Here is a 25,132-nt window from a genome sequence, read left to right on the forward strand (position 1 = left end):
CATATCTCTGCCACTCTTTCCTCCCATACCTGCTATAGAATTATTCTGAAGCAAGTTCTAAACTTACCATTTCACTTATATTCTTTTAACTTACAAAAATGCTTAAGTTTATATTTCTTATGTGAAGTTTGCTGCCAAATTTATCAGTGGCCCTAATAAAAATGAATGTTTTGACTTCTACAAGGAAAATTACATTTATTTCTACTATTTTGATAACAAAGACCAAGACTATTCAAAACTACTCATTTTTAACATTTACAATAGAGACAGGGTTTCAAATGAACTGACAATGACCCTTTCCTTTGTAATAGATCTGTGAATAAATTTCTGCTCCATGAATTCCCATATGTTTCATTTTTCTCATTGCTAATAATAGCCATTAATCAATCATCATACATACATACTTACAAATACACACAGAAAGACACAAGTGATTTTTCATTCTATATCACATTCTTCTATCCTAAACCAAACTAGAGTTTTCAATCATGAGGAAAAGTCTGTAAATAAGGTGTTAAGGAAAGAACCAAGAAAAATACATGCAAAGTTATCTAACATGTTAACCATCAAGGGGACCCAAGCTAAATGCCATTCCACACATGTGAAAATATTCACATCATATTTTATACCATCATTATATAGCATATCATATTAATATATCATAAATCATGCCTAAAATTAAAAAGACTTTAAAATCCCATTACTAATATTTTAGTCAAAGTTGAGAGAATTAAAATTAGTGCCTTTGGTTCAAGAAGAAATTTATAAGATCTTCCTAAATCTTACTAGTAAAATAAAGCCTGTTGAGACACACCTCCTTGGGGAGTTTTCCTTTAAAGCCATAAAGGCTCAAGCACAAGAAACATAGTATATCGGTGCATTGGAGGGTGTTGGTACATGCCTTAACTCAAGAATTGCTCTAATATTAAAAGAGTATGAGAAATTCCTTTATAATTGGGGAGTCCACTCTAGTCAGATTCCAAGGGTTCTGGGATAAAACTAGCTTCACAGAACTCATGATCTACTGACACTGACAAATATCTGTGGAGACATAATACAATGCTGGACTTATTACAACTGACGAGTCACAGGGAATTTTATAGTTGCAGAATAAAGAAGACAAAATGAGGAATGACCTGGGACATGATGTTTAAGCTGTGACTCAGTATTCTTGGTAAGATTGCATTACATTAAAAGAAAGGCTTGGTGCAGTGGAGGAGATTGGGAGGAGATAATACTGGGCCAGGAGAAACACTGTATTGAAGTTTGGCAATATTAAGAGAAGGTTGCGCTCTGAACCATGGCAATTGCATGGAAAAGTGGGACAGATTTCAGAGCTATTTCAGAATTAGTATTCATGGGTTTTGGTGATTAATTGATATAAGTGGGAAGAAACATGAAGAATGGGACCTGTATGTCAGAATGGAAAGTTGTAATGGTTCTGTAAAGTTGGATGAGGAGTTGAGCTATTTGGTTTCTAGATTTCTATTTAAGTTCATTCTCCAAAGAAAGATGAGAATCTCAAACTAGAGCTTGGACTTACAATTCATAAAATTTTAAAGAATGTGTGCAAGTGGTGTAATTGCTGCTATAATTTAATGGGGCTGCTTTCTGTTTTAAAGTTGTGAAGCAAGCATACCTCTTCATGTTCAAAATGTTAATTCAATTACCTCTGACTTTAGTTTATGTTCCTTAAGTACAAACTCTTAAGTCAGGCAAAAAGGATCACAGTTATGTTGCACCATACTTAACCACCATTTTTATAAGCAAGGATTTTTATACAAAAAATAAACAGAAGCATACAGACCTAAACCCATAAATTATGTGGGCTAGTACTTTAAAGAGCTATGTATTTGCACAAGGAGCAGGAGAGTTTTCCTAAAAGGGACCAGGTCCTGGGAATGCTCCTAAAAGTGATTTATTTCTGTCAACATTCCTTTTCAGTTTAAACATACATATGCATTCACATATATTTAAATTCCTCCAGACATTTGACTTTAAAGTTTTACTTCTGATGTACTGAGTAAATACCTTCAGCAAAGAGGCAATAAAATATGTTAAGGCAGCTTTTCTCTTTGAATCTACCTGTCTTCTACAAATCTGCCCCTAAACACCTCAGATTATTTGATAACATTTCTTTTGCGATATTTCCTATAAAGTATTTATATGTATATATATATATATATATATAACTATTGGCACATCTGATTCACTTTGAACTTTTTCTTTCAGAAGAGATCTTCTTAGCTTTCTGATAATGTGGACTTTTTATGAATGTATTTATACAATCGCTTATGACAAATATTTATTAAACACCTACTCTATATAGGTGGATATGACAGTGAATGCCAATGTATATTATTATCATGATAAGCCAATTTTCAAAAAAAATCAGATATTTTAAATAATAAGTGATAGTATTAGACAACCTCAGGGCCAAAAATAGAAACAGATTTACATGACCATTTTATACCTCTCGAGTTTATTAAGGGGAGAGCTAAGAACAAAAACAGCCTTTTTACAAAGCCTAGTCCCTGATGAATCATAGTAGGAATTGTCCATTTCTCAGCCCTGATAATCCATTCTCCATACAACCCTAACTATCCATTCTCAACACAAAGATATTGTCTCTGGCCAATGGTTCAAGTCAAGTTATTTTACATCTTAAGTTATTACTGGGTGCCCAGAAAGTCTTTACATCATTTATATTTTCTGTAAAACAATCTTTAGTTCCCAGTAGGAAGGAACTTAGCATTAAATGATGTAACTGCACTTTGGGATATATATCCAATTAGTGTGTATCATATTAGTATATTATCCCTAATACAAAAATCTCATCTGTTAGTTTAATACAAAACTTTACTTTCTCCTCACTTATAACTTACAGAAAGACATGTTGAACAAGTTAGTTATGTCAATACATGTCTGTTAAGCCCACGAGCTGAATTCCAAAAGGACTGGAAGAATTTTTTTTTGAGTGCTCTGCTTACACTACTGCTGCATTAACATCACTGACCCAATTAAAAACATACATGGATAGTGCTGTATTTGTAACATTCTGTATGATTTAAATGACAAGTACCATAAAAGGGAGCCAACATCTGTATTTTGATGTTTCAGAAGTAATACTCTATGGCAGAGTGAGCGTGATTCTCCAGCTAATCAGAGTGTAATCTCCCTATAAGCCTGGTAGGGAGCTCCTCAGCATAAGAAAGAGAATGAGCACCCACATTGCCAGAACAGAGTGAATTTGTATGTAGTTGTTCCTTAAAGCCCATGGTATTAAGGAATCTTGCTGGTGTAAAGACTGGTCCATAGTAGGAGAAACTGCCTCAAGTTGGTATCCACTTGACTTGTGACTATCAACAGGCAGCCCACCACACATCAACAACTATTCTCAAGATGACAGTGAAACATAATGTATGAGACTCTTATTTGTTTCTAGGCTTTGTTTTCCAGTTCCCGTTCCATCTCTGTCTTTGATTACCTCTAAATCTTTCATCTTCACTTTCTGTCTCCTGTTTCTAGTCTCACACTTGCACTTTGAAGAAATTTAGATGCTTGGTTATCTGGAACCCTGTCTTAAATATGGGTTGAACTCACTCTCAGGTGTGTATGCCTAGAGCTACCCCTCCATCATCTAAACTCCAAGATTTTTCTGCTTTGCCAGTGTGTCCACCATGCTCAACCCTGCTCAATTAGAGCACAGCAATAGTCCAGACCTTTATGTTTGGGATGCTTCAATCACCCAAGCTGATTGAAGACTCTAAGTTGTCTTCTTCTCCAAGTTGTCCAGACTCTAAAGCAAAGATTTTACCTTGGTTTATTCTTCATGCCCACCATAGGCCAGGTGGACTGTTCTAAATCACCCTTACCCAGAGGCTTCTCCTCTGAGAACATTGCTGGTCACCAAATCAGCTCTGAAAGCCTTGCCCAAAAGCGATTGTCACATTTCTTTGGCCAATGCAAGTCATTCAGCCAGGATTCCTGTCAAAGGGGAATAAAGGTACAATCCCACCCAAAGGACACAAGAACCAAAGGCATTTCTGAGTGGTATTAATGACTATCACTGGTACCAGTACCTAAGTCGTAATTTTCTAACCTTTTAGTTCTCCAACTGAAAAAATGATTACACTATTGACTGGCTATATCTGTTAAATACCAATACCTGAACAAAGATTTAACTTATGATAAGATCTAAAAGGGACTGGCTGAGAAGTAAACCTTTGACAGAGAAAGTTTTTCTGGTAGAAATACTGTCAATAGCAGTAATATATTATTATTAATAACAGTTAACCTTTCAATTATCATGGCCTTTTTACACATCAGCTATAGCTATGAATGCCATATATATCAACTCATTTAACCATCCAGAAGTCCCATGATGTAAAAACACATTTTATTCTCATATTTTAGACAAAAAAATTGAGTCACAATGATATTTAGTAATATGCTAGTGTAAATAGCTACTGAAGTTTACTAGTTGCTCTTTTAATCTTTAAACCATTACAAAATGCAATACAGTTTGGTTCCTCTGGTAACTGTTTCTACAGTGCATTATTGTGGACTTCTCAGCCTGTTAATATTTAAAGCAATGTCTCTCTAAGTTTAAGTAGAGAGCATTCTGGCACATTTCAGGAAAGAATAGACTAGACTTTCACTTCTGGCTAGAGTATAGAAAGTAATGAGAGCATCATTCTCATTCTAACCACCAAAAAAGTTTGAAAAGCTACAAACTTTTTTATAAAAACTGTCTGAGAGTGGTGGAGGCAAAGAAACCTAAACAAAGTTCCAGAAAGTCACGAGCACACGTAAGTGAGAAGCGAGACTTACCTGTTTTAATTCTGAGCAGAATAATGGGTAGAGAAGCAATCTACCATGAAAGAGAATAAGGGAAAATTTCTTTTTTATTGATTTTTAAGAAATGACAGCTTAATGTATTACAATTCTTATTGTACATATATACCACAATTTTTCATATCTCTATTTGTATATAAAGTATGTTGACACCCAATTTGTGTCTTCATACATGTACTTTGGATAATGTTGTCTATCACATTCTACCATCCTTGCTAATACCCTGCCCCTTTCCTTTCCCTCCCACCCCTCTTCCCTATCTAGAATTCATCTATTCCTCCCATGCTCCCCCTCAGAAATATGGAAAATTTCTAATGAAAGTTTAATGGCACATGTGGTCTGGCACAACAGATGAGATTGCTAAAGACTCAGTCTGCAGTGACCGATCAAGTCATTCCCATGGATTGTTACCAACTGTATGGTGCATTGTACCAAAGGCTGTGATGGGCGGAAAGGATTTCCCTTTCCCAAATACAAGGCAGTCATCCCCCAAAGCAGAACTAAGGTGTTTTGGTTTATGAGGTACTGAAGGCCTGGAGCTGGTCAGATAAGTTGAGAAAAATCAACCTGTGACACTCCCACAAGTCAACAATACAAGAAAAAATGATACAAGAAAATGGACACAAGAATTGCTTAAAGAGACCCTTCACAAAAATGATCAAATGAAAGGCCAATAAGTAATTACATCAAATAATACCCTACCTCATTAGTTACCAAGGAAATGCAAATTAAACCAAAATTAAAAAGGTTGACAACATCAAATATTGATGGGGATCAAGAGCAACTAGAACTCTCATATATTTACAGTCAATGTGAAATAGCACAACTCCTTTTAAGAACTGCTGGGTAGTTTCTCATAGTTAAACATAGACTTTTCCTATGAACCAGAGATTTCACTCCTAGGTAATTATCCAAGATGAATGGCAATGCATAGTTCACAAAAAGACTTGGTCGCAAATAACCAAAACAGGCTTATTTCATAACAGTAAAATGCTGAAGACTACCTACATACTCAGCACCATGTAAGTGGATAAAACTTTGTATGTTTGTATAATCAAATACTAGACAGCAATTTAAAATATATGAATCACTGAAACACAGCAGAAACATGAACAATTCTCAAAAGCATTATACTGAGTGAAAGAAGCCAAACATAAGATCACATATGTATAAATCAATTTACATGAATTTTTAAAATAGGCAAAATAATGTGTGATGTAAATAAAAACAGTGGTTGTATTGGCCAGAGAGAGGCACAAAGAAGCTTTCTAGGATGATAGAACTTATCTTTTTGTTTTGGATGGTTAACATATGCAATGATCAAAAAATAATTAAAACAATGATTTGTGCAATTTATTGAAGCTGAATTGTATCTCAATTTTAATATCATTAATTCAGAATATTTAGCATGAGTCAATTCCAAATTCAGTCCATGATACAAGATTTAAAAGCCAAGTTCTACAGGCCACCCAAGGCTAATATAAAAAAATCATGGCATTTTTTTTTTATTCATAGCATTATTTGTTGGGTGAAGACATGACAGGGCTTGCTATAAAAATACTTAATCCCACACAGATCAATCGTCTTTCATTTGTCTCTAGCCAATGTTATCTTGTAATGATTCATCTAAACCTGCTGATGTGTCACCGCTATAATGTCAGTGTCAGCTATAATTGTTTAGGGTCAGCCTTAAAGCACAAGGGATTCTCATTGTAATCACATGAAGCTGATCAACTGTATTGCTTGCTTGGACTCTACCATTAACTTCTTGATGGTTTCACTATTCCAATTCGGATCCTAAGTTCAAGTCTGTGTAAACTATTTCCCTGTAAGAATCTTTGAAAATGCTCTAAACCAACTACTGGTGAGTTAGTGAGAAAAGTAGATCTTCTAGTCTTAAAACTGCCTAAAATAACACTTCTCACACTTTAATGTTCATACAAATCACCAAAGAATCTTACTAAAATAAAGATCCTGAGTCAGTAGGTCTGTAGTGGAGCCCATGTTTCTGTTTCCAACAACATTGCTGGTCCATGAACCACACTTTGAGTTGTAAGGATTGAGTATTTTTTCTCTGTTTTCTGTTGATAGAAATTGTTTCTCTCCATGTGTGAATTTATGATCCAGGCTTTGACTTTTGACTGTTTCAGTTTCAAAACATTGCAAGCTGGGGTCTCAGCAATGGACAGAGAATAGATTTTAAAATTCAAAATTAGTATTCTGGAAAGGATTCTCATTTTCATATATTTACTAAAAATCCGTACATATCCACTGATGTATTCCCACAATATAATGCATAGGATTACCATTAACCAGCAGTTCCTCTAAGATATGTAGCTGACCTTCCAGAATCATCTGGGAGTAGAACAGTGAACCTTCTGTTCATAGAGGTTAGCAGGAGCTACCAGGGCGACAAGATGCATGCAGGTCAGGAAGTCTTTCATAGGAATGGGTCAGAATTGGCTTCCATAATCCAGTAGGGAAAAGACCATTCTTCCCAATGGTTCTAATGGGTGCAATGCTACTTCTCAGGCAGACACCAAGGAGAACAAATTTTGCCCCAAAGTGACCTTTGTGTAATAATGGCATTACGAAAAATAGTAAGGTCATAATGACCATATAATACTTGATATCCCATAGAGACATATTTTGAAAGTCTTAAATAATTAAATAAATATTCAGGATAATAAAATATTACCTCAATGCAAAAGATCTAGATCTTTTTTTAAAAAAAAGAATGCACTTGAATCATTGAATCTAAGTAATTCAGAATATTCATAAACTCCCCAATCATTTACCTAAGGATTTAATATATTATTCAGAATAAAAATTTTTATGTAAAGAAATAAATGCAATGCTTTTTATGTTATGATATACAAGAGCTATTGCAATTGATCAGGTTTACTGTTAATACTTATGCTTCTAGACAAATTCAGACATATATACATTACACACACACACACACACACACACACACACACACACACACACACCAACAAAAGAAGAACCCTTCAAATTGCCCATAATTTACCTAGTTTCACAAGACGGACCAGTCATGGTATGATGAATACTAGCACTACAGATTTTTGCATAGCTTTCTGAAAACGTAGAAATAAATTGTAAATTGAGGGAGTCTGTTAAGTGCTCCCACCAAGGTTCAGGAATTCACCCATACATAGCAATTTATTAGGCAACAGGAACATCAAGAAGCTCAGCTGAGACACTTTGTACTCAGGAAGACAGCTATATAAAATAAATAGTTGAATGTTTATGCTTATCTTTACTGCTTTCTTTCTATCTTAGAAAACTCCCTTTTCTTTTTTTAAATATTTTGATATTTTTAGTTATACTTGTCAGTAGAGTGTATTTTGACCTATACATACATGGAGTATAACTTCCCATTCTTCTGGTTGTACATGATGCGAAGTTATACTGGTCATGTATTCATATATAACATAGGATAGTCTCCATTTTCCATCCCAGAACATTTTATGACAGTGGTTCAAGGCACTACTAGATGTTGTAATACAAACATTGAGTAGAGACTACCTGTATTAGTCAGCTTTCATCACTGCAACAAAATACTTGAGACAATCATAGGGAGGCAGAGCATCATGGCAGGGATCATGAAGTGATGCAAAATGGCTCATTTCATGTAGCCTGAAAGAAGAGAGAGAGGAAGAGGGAGAGGGAGAAGGAGAGGGAGAGGGAGAAGGAGAGGGAGGGAGGGAGGGAGGGAGGGAAGAGGGAGGGAGAGAGGGGGGGAGGGAGGGGGAGGGGGAAAAAGGGTAGGGGAGTCCCCATATTCCCTTCAAAGGTACTCCTCTAGTGACCTACTTCCTCCAATAACTAGGCCCAACTTCCTAGTTTCCACCACCTTGAAGTAATGCCACCAGCTAGGACCAAGTCTTCACCACATGAGCCTTTGGGAGATATTACAGATACAAACTATAACACTACCCCAAAATGTTGTTAGCAAATCATTAAATATATATTTTCAGACAACCCAAATTTTCCTAAAATGGTTCACCTGAAGAATCAGAATTTCTCACCACACTCAAAATGAGAAGGGAAAAAACATGAAGGTAATAAGATATTAAGGATAATTATAGACAAATTATTACAGAAAAGTCCTAAGTTATTTTGCAACATAATATCATCACCATCACCTTCCTTATTACCATCATCACTATCAACACCATTAATAGTAGTACAATCATCACCACTCCCATCAACACCATCATCATCACTGTCATTACAACTATTGCCACCATCATATGCTATTGATAGTAAATTTGTAGAAAGATTATTGAAAATATTTTCAGAAGTAACTATTAAATCTTTAAAATTTATATATCTCATTTGAGTCAAAAATTTATCTCCAAAATATCTGACCTATAGTAATGCACATGCAAAATTTAAAAAAATACATGGAAAAGGTTCATATTTTAAAAATGCTTCCTCATCAATAAAATTCCAAGGTCATAATAGAATTTATTTTGGATATATTGACAAAGCAACTCTAAAATTTACATAGGAATATTGTTTGAAACAAGAAAAATTGCAAATATCCTAAGTAACTCCAAAGACAAATTTATTTAATAGACGTTTATCAAGTGCCTATTATATGCCACATATTGCTTTAGCCAAAGAGATGACTACATAAAATTTTCCTACAATAGAACATTGGTCTACATATGAGTGAAGTATACTTAACCAAAATATTTGAAAAAAATCAAGATATATTATGAAGTTTTAAAATACTGTAGTATAATATATAAAACTATTTTCTCTAAAAGTCATTTTATCTAAGCATATAAATGGGTAAATACATAGAAAATAATATAGGAAGATGTTACTAAAAGAGAATGAGTGACTACTTCTGGATAGGAAAGTAGAATGGAGTGAGTCATGGAAAATTTTGGCTTTGTGTAATATTTGGATTTTTATAGGAATCTAACTTGAAAAGCACTCTTGAAGCATTCCTTATCACAATCTTATCTAGAATATCCTAGAGTTAAAAGATTTTTTTCAAAAACCTTTACATTGTCACTTTGGTCATATTCCTAGGACTTCAAATTCTATAAGCTCAGGGTAGGAAAAATATATCTATTTTTTGCTCAATGGAAGTAACTATAATATTTAAATATTATTTTTATAGCAATCTTAAGTTCACAGAAAAATTTAAAAGATGGTACAAAGATTTTCTACATACCACTATGAAATCACTCTTGTTAGAGGTGAAGGCAGGAAGAAAAGTAGGTAGGTGAGAGAGAGCACCAACCAGATTGATGTTAGACTTGCATTCTAATCCCTTTTCTGGTGCCTATAAACTTTTTGTGTCCTTGGAGTGAAGACTTTCACTCGCAGTTAACAAGATGATTAACAAAGTGGCGTAAACAAAAAAGGCGTATTAATTAACACAACTAGCTAATCAGAAGAAAGGTACCAGGCAGGGCAGCCCCAACAGTTGTCCCATAGCTTTTTTCTCATAGTTGCAGGGTGGCTGCTACAATTCCAACCAAGCACCAAATCCTCACAAGACAGCAGTCCAAAGTAAGAAGTAATGAGGATTTTTTTTTCTTATTTATGTCTTTATTTTATCAGGAAGGATAAGTTTTCCCAAAAGCCTCCACAAATCTCCCCTTACAATGAAATGACCAGAACAAGGACATGTGGCCATTGTCAAATCAATCACTGGAAAAGAAGAAGAATCATATTTCAATTAAACCCAATTATATTTCATGTCTAGGAGCTGGGTTCTCCTTCCCTGAAAACAAAACTATCTGATACTTGAAGTAAATTCAAGTTCCTCTGTTAACAATAGTAAAAAAATGTTTTAAGGAAATCATCATTGAATAGCCAAACAATTAAATGTGCTATAAGTAATTAAAGATTCAGTTTGTGGGGTTAGCGATATAGATCAGTAGTTGTGTGCTTGCGTAGGATGCACAAGGCCCTGGGTTCTCTCCAACAATGAAAAGAAATTGATTCAGTTTCTCAATTGGGTCAAATGACTTATTCTCATAATTACTTGGAATAAAAAATAAGATCACAAATATTAAGCACTTGGCTTATAGTAGCTATTCAATGAATGCCAGTTTTCTTCCTCAACCTCCCTCATCAATAACTATATAATTATTGCACTGAGGAGTGGTTATTACAACAGGAAGAGGAAGGGTGAATAGGCTCAAATTTGGGTTTCCCTGTGTTCATGTAGACAGATTAACCTGGGATAGTGGTTCTCAAAACTTGAATGCGGAGGGCTTGGTAAATCACAGATCCTGATCCCATGCTTAGCAGGTTTTGAGTGGGCTTGCCGAATCTGTATTGTTAACATGTTCCCAGATGTTGAAGTTCAGGATCCCTCTTTCAGAACCACTGGCCAGAGTAATGCATAAGCCATGAGCTTCAGTGATGGCATCAGTGACTTCAGGCTCAGCCAGAGCCAAATAACTCTGGAGAGCAGAGCTGTGAAACATATAAAATTTCTAAATAGTTTTGGATTATTTCCAGGTTTCAGAACTTCAGACTGGAAGACTTAATATAGGGTCAGACCTTTCAGGTAAGCCTGAAAGGAGACTAGGAAGCCAGCTACCAAAACAAGCCAGCTACCCAATGTCTCACATGCCAACTTCCCAATAAAGGAAAAATAAAATAACACTCAATTTCTAAATGTTTTTGAAGGTTTACAAGTATTTCAAGTAAATTATTCTTCCTTTCTCTTATGCCTGATAAAACCATTTACACAGAGACCCTGAGAATTTAGGGCTCTTTTGCTTCTTTGCCAAAGGACAATTCTCCTTGATTGGGCTCTATCACAAAATATAAGAGCTTGGTCCAGACAAACTGGCTAGACAAGCCTGCTGTCAACTGCTTTGCCAACAATGGACCAAAGAACAGGATTAGAAAAAAAATCTGTAATTTGATGCAACAGATTTTTCAAAACAATATTTTAATTTGCATACCAAGCCAAATTCTCTCTCAGAGGAGGGATAGAATGCATTCCATTGTGTAAGACAATACTCATTCATTCCCACACAGTGATGTCAGTGCTCAGCAAACATAGCTCTTTGAGATTCTTTTTCTTAGCTTTAAAGTTCCTATTATAAAATTTTAACCGCTTCAGAATCAAGCAAGATGTTGCAAGTATTTCTGATATCATTTTTTCAAAACCAAAAGAGACAGGGCTGTCACCAGCTGCCTCATGCACAATTATTTAATGACTTTTCCCTTTTGGTATGAATAGGATTTCTGAAATGTATCTTTGCCTCCCAGGACTTTCTCCTCATAGGAATACTGATTTAGATAGTTTATTTTTGCCAGCTTTTAACCTTCAGAGAGCAGTCTCATTGTTTGCTAAAATGATAGAAGGCATTTAAAGATTGCAAAAGTGAACTCTGGTAGGAATTTTGAGGTTAATGGGAAACACACTGGGCATTTTGTTAGTTAGGGGAATACTCTGGCATGGGGAAGATTAAAGACAAAATAAGTTCCAACACATAAATGATAAAAAGTAGTATCACACAGCAGGGAGATTTTGGCAAAAGATTGTTCTTATGATTTCTTGAAAAAAATCAAGTTATAATAAAACACAATATGTTATCTATCTATCCATCCATTCATCTCTCTACCTACTTGTCCACATACACACTCCAAAATTTTAAGAAAAAAAATTGAATTTCCATTTGAATTTTAACCTTGTGCTATTTTACTGTAAAAAGCTTGAAAAATATAGAACAGTGAAGAAAATATACCCCCAGTCTAAATTAACAACTATTTACAGTCAATTAAACTTAGCTAATCTTAAAATAAAAAGAGCGACATAGCAAAATCAAAATCCCTTTGATTTTCCCCTGTCTCATTTGCCTTTTTTTTACTATTTAGTTTTTTAGGTACCATTCTAGTATCTTCATTTATACTCTTATTCAAATGCATATATCCCAAAATAACACAGAATTCAGTGTTCTATTTTTTTCTTTTATTCATTCTTTTTAGATATACATGACAGTAGAGTGTATTTTGACATATTATACATACATGGAGTGTAACTTATTCTAATTAGGATCCCATTCTTGTGGTTGAACATGACGTGGAGTTTCACGGGTGGTATATTCATATGTGAACATACAAAAGTTACATCCAATTCATTCTACAGTCTTTCCCGGTGTTGTATATTTTCTAATAACTCCATAAATGCTATTGAAAAAACTTATAATACTGCAACTTGAATTTTTCATTTATTGTTATACTCTTGAGTATATCTATTTGATACATATAGGTCTAGACCATTTTTAATGGTGTCATAACATTCCATTCTATGAATACACTACAATTTACAATGGATGAAACAGTCAGGTATTTTCCATTTTTCAGAATTATAAACAGTATTGCAATGAATAGTCTTGTCCATGTTTCCTGAGACACTAGTGGAAGAGTTTTTCCTGGGCCTGTATCAAGGATGGAATGGCTGGGTCATAACTTCTGCACATTTTTGCTGTGCTAGATATCATCAAAATGCTCTTCTGAGAGGTAATAGCAATTGATATTCCAATTGGCAGCATTGACAGTTTGTTTTCCCTCATTCTTGTCAAAATTCCTACTATGTCATTTTTTTAAAGTTATTCCTCTCATCCAAAGATCCCTGATAAACAACCATGATGAGTTTTCTGTGTACATATGGAGTGATACTGCAGTGGATGTCTCAACTTTGCCCAAAAGCAGTCCATTTCTGGAAACGTTGTATCTTTCTCCTATAGAAAACAGTCCTTCCACATAGTGGAGTTATTAATTACAACACCATGAAGGAGCATCTCCCTAGGTACAATGATTGATTCAGAGTCTGAGATCAGAACATGGCCAGTCAGAATTTCTTTTCAGGGGTCAATGTGGGCAATAGGAAAGAATCCTGTTCTTCTTTAAAGAACTTTGAGGGGTGAGGACCAAGTTATCTTTGTCTGCTGATGCTGATGATGAAGTCAGGGAAAGGAAAGAGGAATCAAGATTATAGAAATCCTGCCCCTAGGTTTGTACTCCCAAAGAAATGAAAACAGAGACTTCTACAGATATTTGAACTTTGACATCCATTTCAGTATTAGTCTCAACAGTCAAAAGGTGGAAATAAACCAGATGTCTACTAATAGGTAAATGAATAAACAAGATGCCATACATAAAGTACTGGTACTCCATGTATGTATGTATATGTCTGTGTGTGTGTGTGTGTGTGTGTATATAAAATCAAAATACAGTCTACTGTCACATATAACTAAAAAGAACAAATAGAAAAACATGCTATGACATGGATGAACCTTAAAAACAGAATGCTAAGTGAAATGACAGACTAAAAATGACAAATACAATATGGTTTCATTTGGATAAAATATATAGAATAGGGAAATTCATAAAGACACAGAGTAGATCCAAAGTTACCGGGAATTGGTAGAAGGGGGAAATTGGAAAGTATTGCTTAAGGGATACAGAATTTCTCCTTGGGATTATGAAAATATTTGGAAATGGTGGTGTGGTTCCACAGTGTTTTCAATGAAATTAATGACATTGATTATACATTAAATGGTTAAAATGGCATTTTATGTTATACATATAAATATTATAGCACCATAAAAATTAAGATGAAAAGATCATTGAGAATTAAAAAGAAAAGATTTGATAGGAAAATTATATATATACACACACTGAAATTATCCAATATTCTAAGGCAAACAGGTCTCACATTTTAAGCAATATATTGACCTGGAATGAGGATACTCATTTCTGAGAGTCACTATACCTTTCTGGAAGAGCCAGAAATTCCTCCATTTTTTAAATAAATGCAGCTAATAATTCTTATATTTATTTTATCTACACTTGAGGAAAGAAATTGACCAGGATCCAATGGTGAAAAAGAAAGGACAGGAGAAGGAAGGAAAAGAGGAAAAGAACTCCTTCTTGAGTTTCCTCTTTGTTTCTTTCACACAAATGTAGCAACAGACACCATAAATACTGAAAGATTAAAATAATTGAGGAATTGCAACCTAGATATATATTTTATTCTTTAATAAATTAATGAGAATAATCATACTTTGAATCCAATAGTTTCTCTTTTATCAAAAATTAACATATGGTAAACTTACCTAATTCAACTGTAATCTCTCTATAATATGCTTTAGAATGAAGCAAAAACAAAAATCTTCTTTTTTTTTTTGTACCAAGGATTGAACTCAGGAGCACTCTATCACTAGACACATTCCCAGCCCTAGTTATTTATTTATTTATTTATTTAGAGACAGGGTCTCACTAAGTTGCTTAGCACCTCACTTTTCCTGAGGCTGGATTTGAACTTGCAATCCTCCTGCCTAGGACTCCTGCCTAGGCTGAGCCACTGAGATTACAGTTGTTCACCACCATACCTAGTCCTTAATCCATTTTCAAAGAAACATGCTGTAGGCTTAAAAGTATTATTTATTGTAGAATTTCCTGAAAGACTTAAATATATGTGGTAGACAACAAAATTGCAAAAAGAAAATCCTAAGGTTACTAAATAGGGTTATTAAAGGTTATTAAAGTCATAGAAATGCAACAGTGTTCAGACACACAAGAAAGGAGAATAGACTTGTGTACAGGGTAGTGGGAAGAAACCTAATTGGCAGACAATAGTGATTGCAATAGGCAAAATCTGCTTATCATGTTAGATTGCTTTTATCAATGTTTCACAATGGTCAAATTCAAAAGGAAAGTAGGTTAAATGCAATAAAAAATGGATTATTTATTCAACATGAAAAAGAATCCTGCAAAGAGAAGGTAGAAAAGGAATACTTCAACCTGAAAAACGTTAAAATATCATTTTCCCCCATGTTTTATTTTTTTGGCTCTAAAATGGCCCCATGAGAATTGAAAAGAGGGGAGAAAAAAGAAAGCAGGGAATCTTCCTGAAAAATAGAGTTTCCAAAATTCACTTATGTTGCTCTTCATCATCCAGTTTTGTCCTTTCCCCCTCTAACTGCTTACCTGGGTGCTTTTTCTTCCTTGTATTCATAAGCAAAACATTAGGAAATATGCAGTTTCATACCAATAGTAGGGTGGGACACCAGGGGAGGAGTTTGCATTTCAAATATTAACCCAAGGAACTACTTCTTGATGTATGCAATATTTCCAACTTTGGGAAGACACCAATGACACATGGAGCCAGCTGTATCTAAGACTTTCCATAAGAAAGCAAAATGAATCTAATACAATGTGTATAGTCCATATCTCATTATAACACAATAAAAAACTGAGCTGATGTTTCCATGTCAGAGACCATGTGGATTTTCAGTATGTTTCACATTTGTGGTGGTTAAATTGAATGAATAATTCTATAGTTAGGGGGAAAATCTATTTGGCAGAAAGGAGGAATAAGGAGAGGAAAGAAGGAATAATTGACATGGAAAGTCATTTGATATTACTAGTTAAGCTCCAGAATTGGGGTTTTGAGGAAAATTCCAAACAAAATCCCAGACATTGGTTTGGAAAGTGTTTCTCTAATCTGTGTTCTACTTTTGTGGTGTTCCAATGAATGACATCCCAAAATTATAAATGTTTTCTTCAAACAGAATTTCCTGTGAATTGGCAACAATTGTAGTTTAATTGGTTTGAAGAAAATATGACTAATATTGAGAAATATATATTTGCTCTGAAACTTTTGGAGGAAAATGTATTGTTTTAGTTAATAAAAAAGAACCACAGTTATAAATAATTCATCATATAAAGCTGTTCTATGATACATTTGAGGTCTCATTTAAATACTGACATTTTCCTTGTAATATTAGGATATAATAATTAAAGGTGTTACAGGGAGGGAGATTCTCTATCCAACATACATTTTAATTCAAGGTAAAGGTCTTAATTTCCTTTGTACAGCTTCTGGACTTAATTTCCTTCTCACTTCTGCAGATTGTTTTAATTGCATTTGTTAAATGGCTCACTATTTTGAAGCAGAGATCTATAAAATTATTACATGCACATATCAATAGCCATCATTTAGTAAACACTCTAGCTACTTTATAGGTTAGCTAATTTAATCCTCAAGACAATGTTTTCATCTCCACTTCAGAAATGAGAAAACAAGCCTCTGAGATGTGGAATAACTGGACCCTAGCTGGATTCAGAGTCAGAAGTAACATCATAGTAGTCCTCACTGCATGCAGTTTTCCCTATGCTATCCTATCTCTAAGTGAAAGAAGGTGGCCGTACAATTCAAAGGGGGACTGTGTTAAACTGCCAACTAAATGTCCACTGAGAATTAATAGATCAAATCATAGCAGAGAAAAGACTTCCTCTAAACTATTAGCTAAAAGAGTTTTAAAAATATATTAGAAATTCAAAATCATTAACATTAGTCAATTATCTACATTTAAATTATTGGGCACTTCTCTTTTAGATCTTAATTAAGTGCTTATTAGTTTTCTCATGAATATAGCGTCCATTATTGAATAAATTTTTTAAAATTCAAGGTGTAGGCAAATTTTAATTTCTTAATAAAATACTTATATTGAACTTAGAGGAATATATAAGAAGAAACTGAACGCACTGTCCTCATCATCCTTATTCCTCCTTTCCTCTTTATTGCTGACAAGACTTGGTAGTTTATCACAGGACAAAACTGAGAAAGCAAGGAGGAAAAGGAGTCAAGTTCAACTCGAGAATAATAATCTCCCTCTAGCCACCACTGTCCAGAAATCCCACTGAAGTCTGGCAGAGGGGGCCGGAGTGGCAAGTATACTTTTAACTCTGTTACTTAATGTGATTACACTGCACTGCCAACACATAAATACTGAATTATCCACCTCACTCTTATTCTTGGTGATTCATAGGGGTGAAAAGTGAAGATATACTTAGACCAGACCTAGGAGAAAAGGACTTGTATGGCAACTTAAGAATCTGAAAAGGGCATATTTATTTGAATTGACCAGGAAAATATGAAAAAAAATCATAAAAATAAACATTTTCTTATGTGACTGAAACATTTACTATCACAGGACTAAAAGGTGGTGTCTTTTTTTTTTTAATCAGACACTAACACATATTTGAAACAAGGTTCTCAAATGCCATTGGGACTATACAATTCTAAGAAGTAAATTTTGTTGTGGTTCCATTATTCATGCCCCCCCTCAATTGCCCAAAAGATAATTTTAAAAATGCATAGAACCTACAGTAGACAAAATAAAATTGAATAACATTCAAATACTTTTTTCTATATAGGTCCAAATCTATCCCTCCATATTTTTGCATGCATGATTGAGAATATCTTAATATCTTAATAGATCTTAAGAATATAAAATAAGGTGATATATATCATTGTACAAAATATAATATTAAAGTTATTAAGGTACATAACTTTTAAAATACTTGAAATCCTCCAAAATCCTACAAGTTTATTAACAGTTTGGTAAACATTTTTCTACATCTTTCTTTGATTCATTACAGCATGCACCCCCCATTTTAAAAACATCTTTTAAAAATAAGAGTCACAATTTGCTTCTATCAGTTCCTGATAAATCATTAATATTTTGATTGGTACATGACAGCACTATTCTATTTTAGTCATTACATAATGCTTCATAGTATAAAGATACAGTAATTTATTCAAAAATTTCCCATTTTATAGGCATCTTGGCTGTTTCTAATAATTCACTTAAACATACAATGCTGTAATCTGCATCACTATATGTTTTATCTATTGGCATCTTTATTGCTGTAGAATCAAATCTCTAAATTAGAAGTACTAAGTAAAAATATATGTTCATTTCTAAATTGAATAGATACTGCAAAAATTAATACCCTCTATATGAACACTTCTAAATGTGAATATTTATATTTAGCTTATGTAGATATAAATATTCACATTTAGAAGTGTTTATAGATATGTGCATATGCATGGCTTAATTTACAAACATATTTCCTTGCTTTATCAACTGAGAAGGTCTAGTAGTTGCAGGCCAAATTTTAGTTTCTAATATCATTCTCCAACAAGTGGATACAGAGTGCTTTGGACAAATGGCTGAGTCTAGGCCTGAGGCAGAAAGTATACAGAATGAGCCTGGAACATCTTGTAGTACTACAAGAAAAGAAATGCTTTTAAAAATCCCAGTCATGGGACTATGTCAAAAGGACACAGAAACCAACTCAAAGAGTTCCATATGGCCTAAGCTAAAACAATTTGATCAACGAAAAATCAGTTTTAGCTTATAAGCCAAAGTATAAAATAAATATCCATGAGCTCATCCTAATATGAATAAATAATTAGAAGAGTAGCAAATCTTCCATGCAGAAGAGTTTCAAATAATTTCTAGAGATCTTCTATTCTTTTTGGAGATGGAGAATAATTCCTTACTTCTTTAGTGGAATCTGTGCATAGCAATTTCCTTCCAAAGAATATTGCATGGAAAGGAGCAAGAAAGAGTAACTTTACAATGGAGAACTTTGACAAAAAAACATACAGTCAGGTGATTAAGTTCAACATCAGTAGTGAAAAGTCATATTGGTAATAAGTATCACTGAGTACTGACTGTGTTGGATGTTATTCCAGAAAATTGACATAGAAGGTCATCTAATCTTCATCAAAGCTCTATGAGTTTGGTATTTTCCAATTAGTGTTCTGTTGTTCTTATTAGAATTTATACCATTGCTTAATCTTTGTAATAATCCCTACCTTGTTATTTTGAAATATTTTTAATATAAAATCAAGAAGTAATTATAATAATAATGTTATAAAAACATTTTCCATCTAAGAGATCAAAATTATAATTACTAAATGAAAGCGAAAAACAAATATTGTTCATTTGAATAGGGAATGTTAATGCAACTGCATCAGCTTTTAAAAATAAACACTTGCTGGCTCTATTAACTAAAATTGCCTAGGAGTAATGAAATTTCAGTACAAATAAATGCCAAGTCCCTAGATTTTGGACTCTAGTTCTATTCTCCCACTGCAAGGTTTCAGGTTTCCCTAAAGGGATGGTCAATTTAAGATCTAGTGAAGTGACAGGGAAGATACAATATGAACCTATGACACCATATAGGGTCACACATTAAGGAAGATTTCAAAGATAAATAGGGTCATTTCAAAAGGACACTTGAATCTGTTTAAAGAGGCTAATATTAGTTGAATCCATGGGCATCAAAAGAATAACTACAGTTGAATATTCCTGTTTTATAAATAATAATTGTAGAAAGGAAGAAAGATCAACAATTTGTCCAACATTATATAGCAAGTAAGAAGCAGAGTCAACATTAACACAAGTTTTCATGATTTAAATGAATGCTTTTACCACCCACCATGCTTTTGAAAATTTTTAGTATATTGTGGTTGTGCATAATAGTGGGTTCATTCTGACATATTCATGAATATATATAACATAATTTTTCCATTTCAATCCCCAGTATTATCCCTGGGTCCCCTTCCACTACTCTATTTATTTATTTATCTACTTATTTTTAATTGATACATTGTTATGTGTAAAATCAGAATTCTTTGTGATATATTTATACATGAACATTACATAATTTGGTCAACTTTATTCCCAGTTCTTCCCCTTCAACTCCCCTCCTCCCTCACCAGTGGTCCCCTACTTCCACTCTAATGTTCTCTTTTCTGTTTTGATAAGATCCCCCTTTTTTATTCCTTTTTTTCTCTGTAACTTCTGCATAGTACTTTTTGAGTCTGGCTTATTTCACTCAGCTTGATGTTCTCCAGTTCCATTTATTTACCAGCAAATGAAATAGTTTCATTCTTTGTGGCTGAGTGGAATTCCTTGTGTATATATACCACATTTTCTTTATCCATTTGTCTGTTGACAGGTACCTGGGATGATTCCTTAACTTGGCTATTTGAATCATGCTGCTATAAACATTGGTGTGCATGTATCATTATAGTATGTTGATTTAAGATCATTTGGATAAATACCAAGGAACGGGATAGCTTGGTCATATGGTGGTTCCATTCCTAATCTTTTGAGGAATCTCCATACTGCTTTCCAAAGTGGTTGTATTACTTTTCAGTCCCACCAACAATTTATAAGTGTACCTTTTCCCCCACATCCTCACCAGCAATTACTGTTATTTGTATTCTTGATGATTCCTATTCTGACTGGAGTGAAATGAAATCTCAGTGTAGTTCTGATTTGCATCTCTTGATTGCTAAGGATGTTGATCATTTTTTCATGTTTGTTGGACATTTATTTCTTCTTTTGAGAAGTGTTCATTTAGTTCTTTTGCACATTTATTGAGTGTGTTATTAGTTTTTCCAGTATTATGTTTTTGGGTTCTTTATATATCCTGGTTATAAATTCCCTGTCATAAGAGCAGCTGACAAAGATTTTCCTCCATTCTGCAGGCTCTTTCTTCATGTTCTGAAATGTTTCCTTTGCTGTGCAGAAGCATTTTAATTTAATATTATTCCATTTATTGATTCTTGGTTTTAATTCTTGAGCTTTAGGGGTCTTATTAAGGAAGTCAGTGTACACATTCATGTGTTGGAGTGTTGTCCCTACAGTTATTTTTCTAGAAGCTTCACTGTTTCTAGTCTAATTCCTGGGACATTTATTCACTTTAATTTTTGTGAAAATAAACAGTGTGAAAGGTAGGAGTCTAGTTTAATTCTACATATGGCTATCCATTTTTCCTAGCATCATTTGTTAAGGGGGCTGTCTTTTCTCCAAATTATGCTTTTGGTACCTTTGTCAAGGATACAATGACTATATTTATGTTGACTTGTCTCCATGTCTTCTACTCTATTCCATTGATCTTCATATCTGTTTTTTTGTTCACTCTACGCTGTTTTGTGACTATAGCTCTGTAGTCTAAATAACATGGATTTTTTTTTAATCCTGTTAAATTTAATTCAGTAAAACAATCCAAAGCATTGTTTAACTGAAGAGATAAATGCAGACAGGAGGAAAATAGAAAGAGGTAGCAGGGAAGAGGCAATATGGAAACCCAAATTTGGCTTTCATTGAAAATAAATTTCTAGTAAGTAGCCCCGTCCAACAGTATTACTAGAGCAGCATCTGGGTAAGATGATCCATTAGAGAAACCACTAAAGTCACTCCTTACAACTAATATTGAATGTCACAAATGTTTTGTCTTTGTGGTGGCACTTACCTTTAGTATCACAGAAGTGGTCAATTATAGAGATTCCTAAAGAATCTTGTTGAGTTTTCCTTAAGTTCACCTTGGTACTCTTGTGGCTACTTTTAGCCCTGGAATCCAGTGCCTTCCTGCCTCATAACCTAGCCAGCAGGCTGCAATAACTCTTCTTACAGCTTTGCCCCCTACAGAGCCAAGGGCCCCCTTCTCAGTTCCACAAAGCCCAGCAAAGACCAAGGCACTAGAGTTTAATAAGACTTTACAGGCCATGTGAGGCTAAAATAAGAGAGTTCTAATGGAGGGGGAAATTTTAAATCTGGATAGGAAATAGTGTAGTTCCCATTGCTAACCATGTTAGAGATTGAACTCACGCCCTCCATCCTACTCTTTCTGGGAGGGCTTTCACCATTGCCTCCACCATACACAAACTTTCCTAGGACCTAGAAAAAGGAAAGAAAAGTTCAGAATTGATTACTAGCCTGGGATGGTACATCTCTGGACTATAAGGATTAAGTATTATGCAGAAGGCTTTAGCTATGAGTTCCCTTTGGCATAACCAAATGGGTTACTGTGGTCACTCCTTTCCTCCCAGAACTAAAGTGCAATCATCCTCAAAGGAGAGTCAAGCATCCATTTCTAGCAACAAAATAAACCACAGAAACTTCAACAGTAGGGTGTCTTTTTCTTGCAAGGCTCAAATATCCTAGGACTAATTTCTGCAATTAAGGCCCAGGGTTAAAATTCCAGAGATTCCTTTCAACCAGATTCATAAGGCTCAGTGAAAGGAAAGCTGTCCCAAGCATGTGATCCAGGATGAAAAGATCAGCCTTGATATGGGAAGAGGGTGAAGTAAGGGGAGGCACCTAAACGTGATACCCTTTGCCTCTCCAGAGCAAATACCACCAGACAGGTTACACCTCACCTCCCCCTACCCATTCTGTGATTCAATTAGACCCAAGAGTTTCACTTTATCCTGTGTCTCATCTTGAAAGCTAAGAAGTTTTAATGATGTACTGTGACCTCAGGGAGGTATAGAGTACAGACAGACAAAGTAGCCTCAGCTCTCATCTGAAAATATTCTCTGAACTTTTCCCAGATGACACAGGCTACTGTCCAGTTGCTTTCTGCTGGAGAAGGAGTGTCAGTGGCACTCTCCTTCTTTCATCTATTCTGCCTACTGGTAGCTGCAGCCTTGGACCCCATCGAGGATCTAGTAGAGGAAGAAAGGTGTTGTACTCTTGCTACTAGGACACCTTGTGGACTGCATGAACCAGCCCTCCAATGCAAAGTCTCCAGATAACATCAGAGGAAGTAAGGAGAGTGAGTTTGAAGTAGGAAGTGCTCTGGCTCCCTAGCTGCACGTACCTTCTCTGGGCTCCATTTTGCCTGATGGTCCCAGCCTGGTCAGGTGGTTCTTCTGACTCAGCTTTCCTTATCCTGTATTCTGGAGGCTGACCACTCCCCTCCACCCTTCTGGTTGGGGATGTTAATGGTATTCATTCTTCCTAGCCTGAGGTACTCTACCCTCCCTCAAGGTTTTCCCATGCCTTTGTAACTACATCCTTTATCAAAGTCTCTCCAAATTATTCAGCAAGAATGTACCATCAGCTTCCTCCTTATACCTTGACTCATATAAGTGGTTAGAAAAGTTTTAATTTAACTCACACTGTTGTGAGATGGATTTATAATCTTTGGGCTGCCTTCTTGAAGCAGGACTCCTTGTGCTTGGGAGAGCCTTCTGGGTTTCTTAGACAGCAGTTTCTAAGACATCACATGGCCTTTCATCTGACATCACTGTTTCCAGGCCCCTCTTAGCATCTGTGCCCAGCTATGCACACAAGTGCCTAATGTTTAGGTTCCTTGCCTAGTGTGATGGACATTGAAACATATTACCTGAACCCCTCTTCAAGGAAGCATGTTTTGCCTCAGTGAAGCATTATGATGGGTCATTTTGTACCAGAGGTCATCATGGGCATGCCCAAGGTTGATTCTGACCTTCATTGAAGCTCTACTTCTCCCATTGCCAATGTTTTCTTGCTCTTCCTTTCTGAGGTATTGACTCCAAGGGCATCCCTATTAGATATGTGGAGAGGAAACTCCTTCTCATGGAGAAACCAGTTTGTGACACTGTTATAAGAACCATGTTAAAACAACCTTGAGGGCTGGTGTTGTAGCTAAATGGTAGAGCACTTGCCTAACTTGTGTGAGGCCCTGGGTTCAATTCTCAGCACTGCACATAAATAAATAAAATATAGGTTCATTGACAACTAAACAAAATATTTTTTTAAAAAAAACAACCCTGAGCAGATATTTCCATCACAAGCTCCACATCTGGCCCCTAGAAGCCATGTAACTTTAGAGGGAGGGTGGTTTCTTTCTAGGGAAGTCTCCTCCCTTCTTTAATAGGCCACCTGGGTTTCCTTAGATGATTCAGATGCCAGTCCTCAGGGATCCCCAGCTGCAAGAGACAGACCTTACATGTCTCAGTGTAGGTTTCATAGATAGCTTCTTCACTGGGAATGAGGTTAGGGGTAGGAGTCCCCTTGACATCACTCCTGGGAGTAAGAAATGGAGAGACTCTCAGGGATATTCCTGCAAGGCAATCCCCCTCATAAACCTCTCTTTCCCTTGTCCACTTGACCCTTTTTTAATTTATTTTTTATTTTTTTCATCTTTCATACATTTGATTCAAGTGAGTTATGCACTTCCATTTTTACCCCAAATACAAATTGCAGAATCACATCAGTTACACATTCACAATGTTTACATAGATAGGAAAGGCAGCAGAATACAACAGTCCACTTGACCCTTTTATCATCCAGGTCAATAAGTCCTTGATTCAGGTTTCCCATGGTCTACTTAGAATTATTGTCCATTTGGTCTCTTGGAATATGGTGACCATTGTCTTCATTCCTCAACTAAAACTCACCCTGGGAGGGCCCCATTTTAACATTTTACATTACAGAAATGCTTAAGCATGATAAGAATATGTCTCAGAACAATTTCAGAAGTCTCCTCTGAGGAGGGAAATGGACGGCTCATGGAAAGGAATGGGATGGAGACACCTTACAGTCCCATTTGTCTTTTGAAGCTTTATTCCATGTACATGTATATTATACCTATCTGATTGAATGTTATGGAATTATATTTTTGG

This window comes from Callospermophilus lateralis, chromosome X (assembly GCF_048772815.1).
Source record: "Callospermophilus lateralis isolate mCalLat2 chromosome X, mCalLat2.hap1, whole genome shotgun sequence".
NCBI lineage: Eukaryota > Metazoa > Chordata > Mammalia > Rodentia > Sciuridae > Callospermophilus > Callospermophilus lateralis.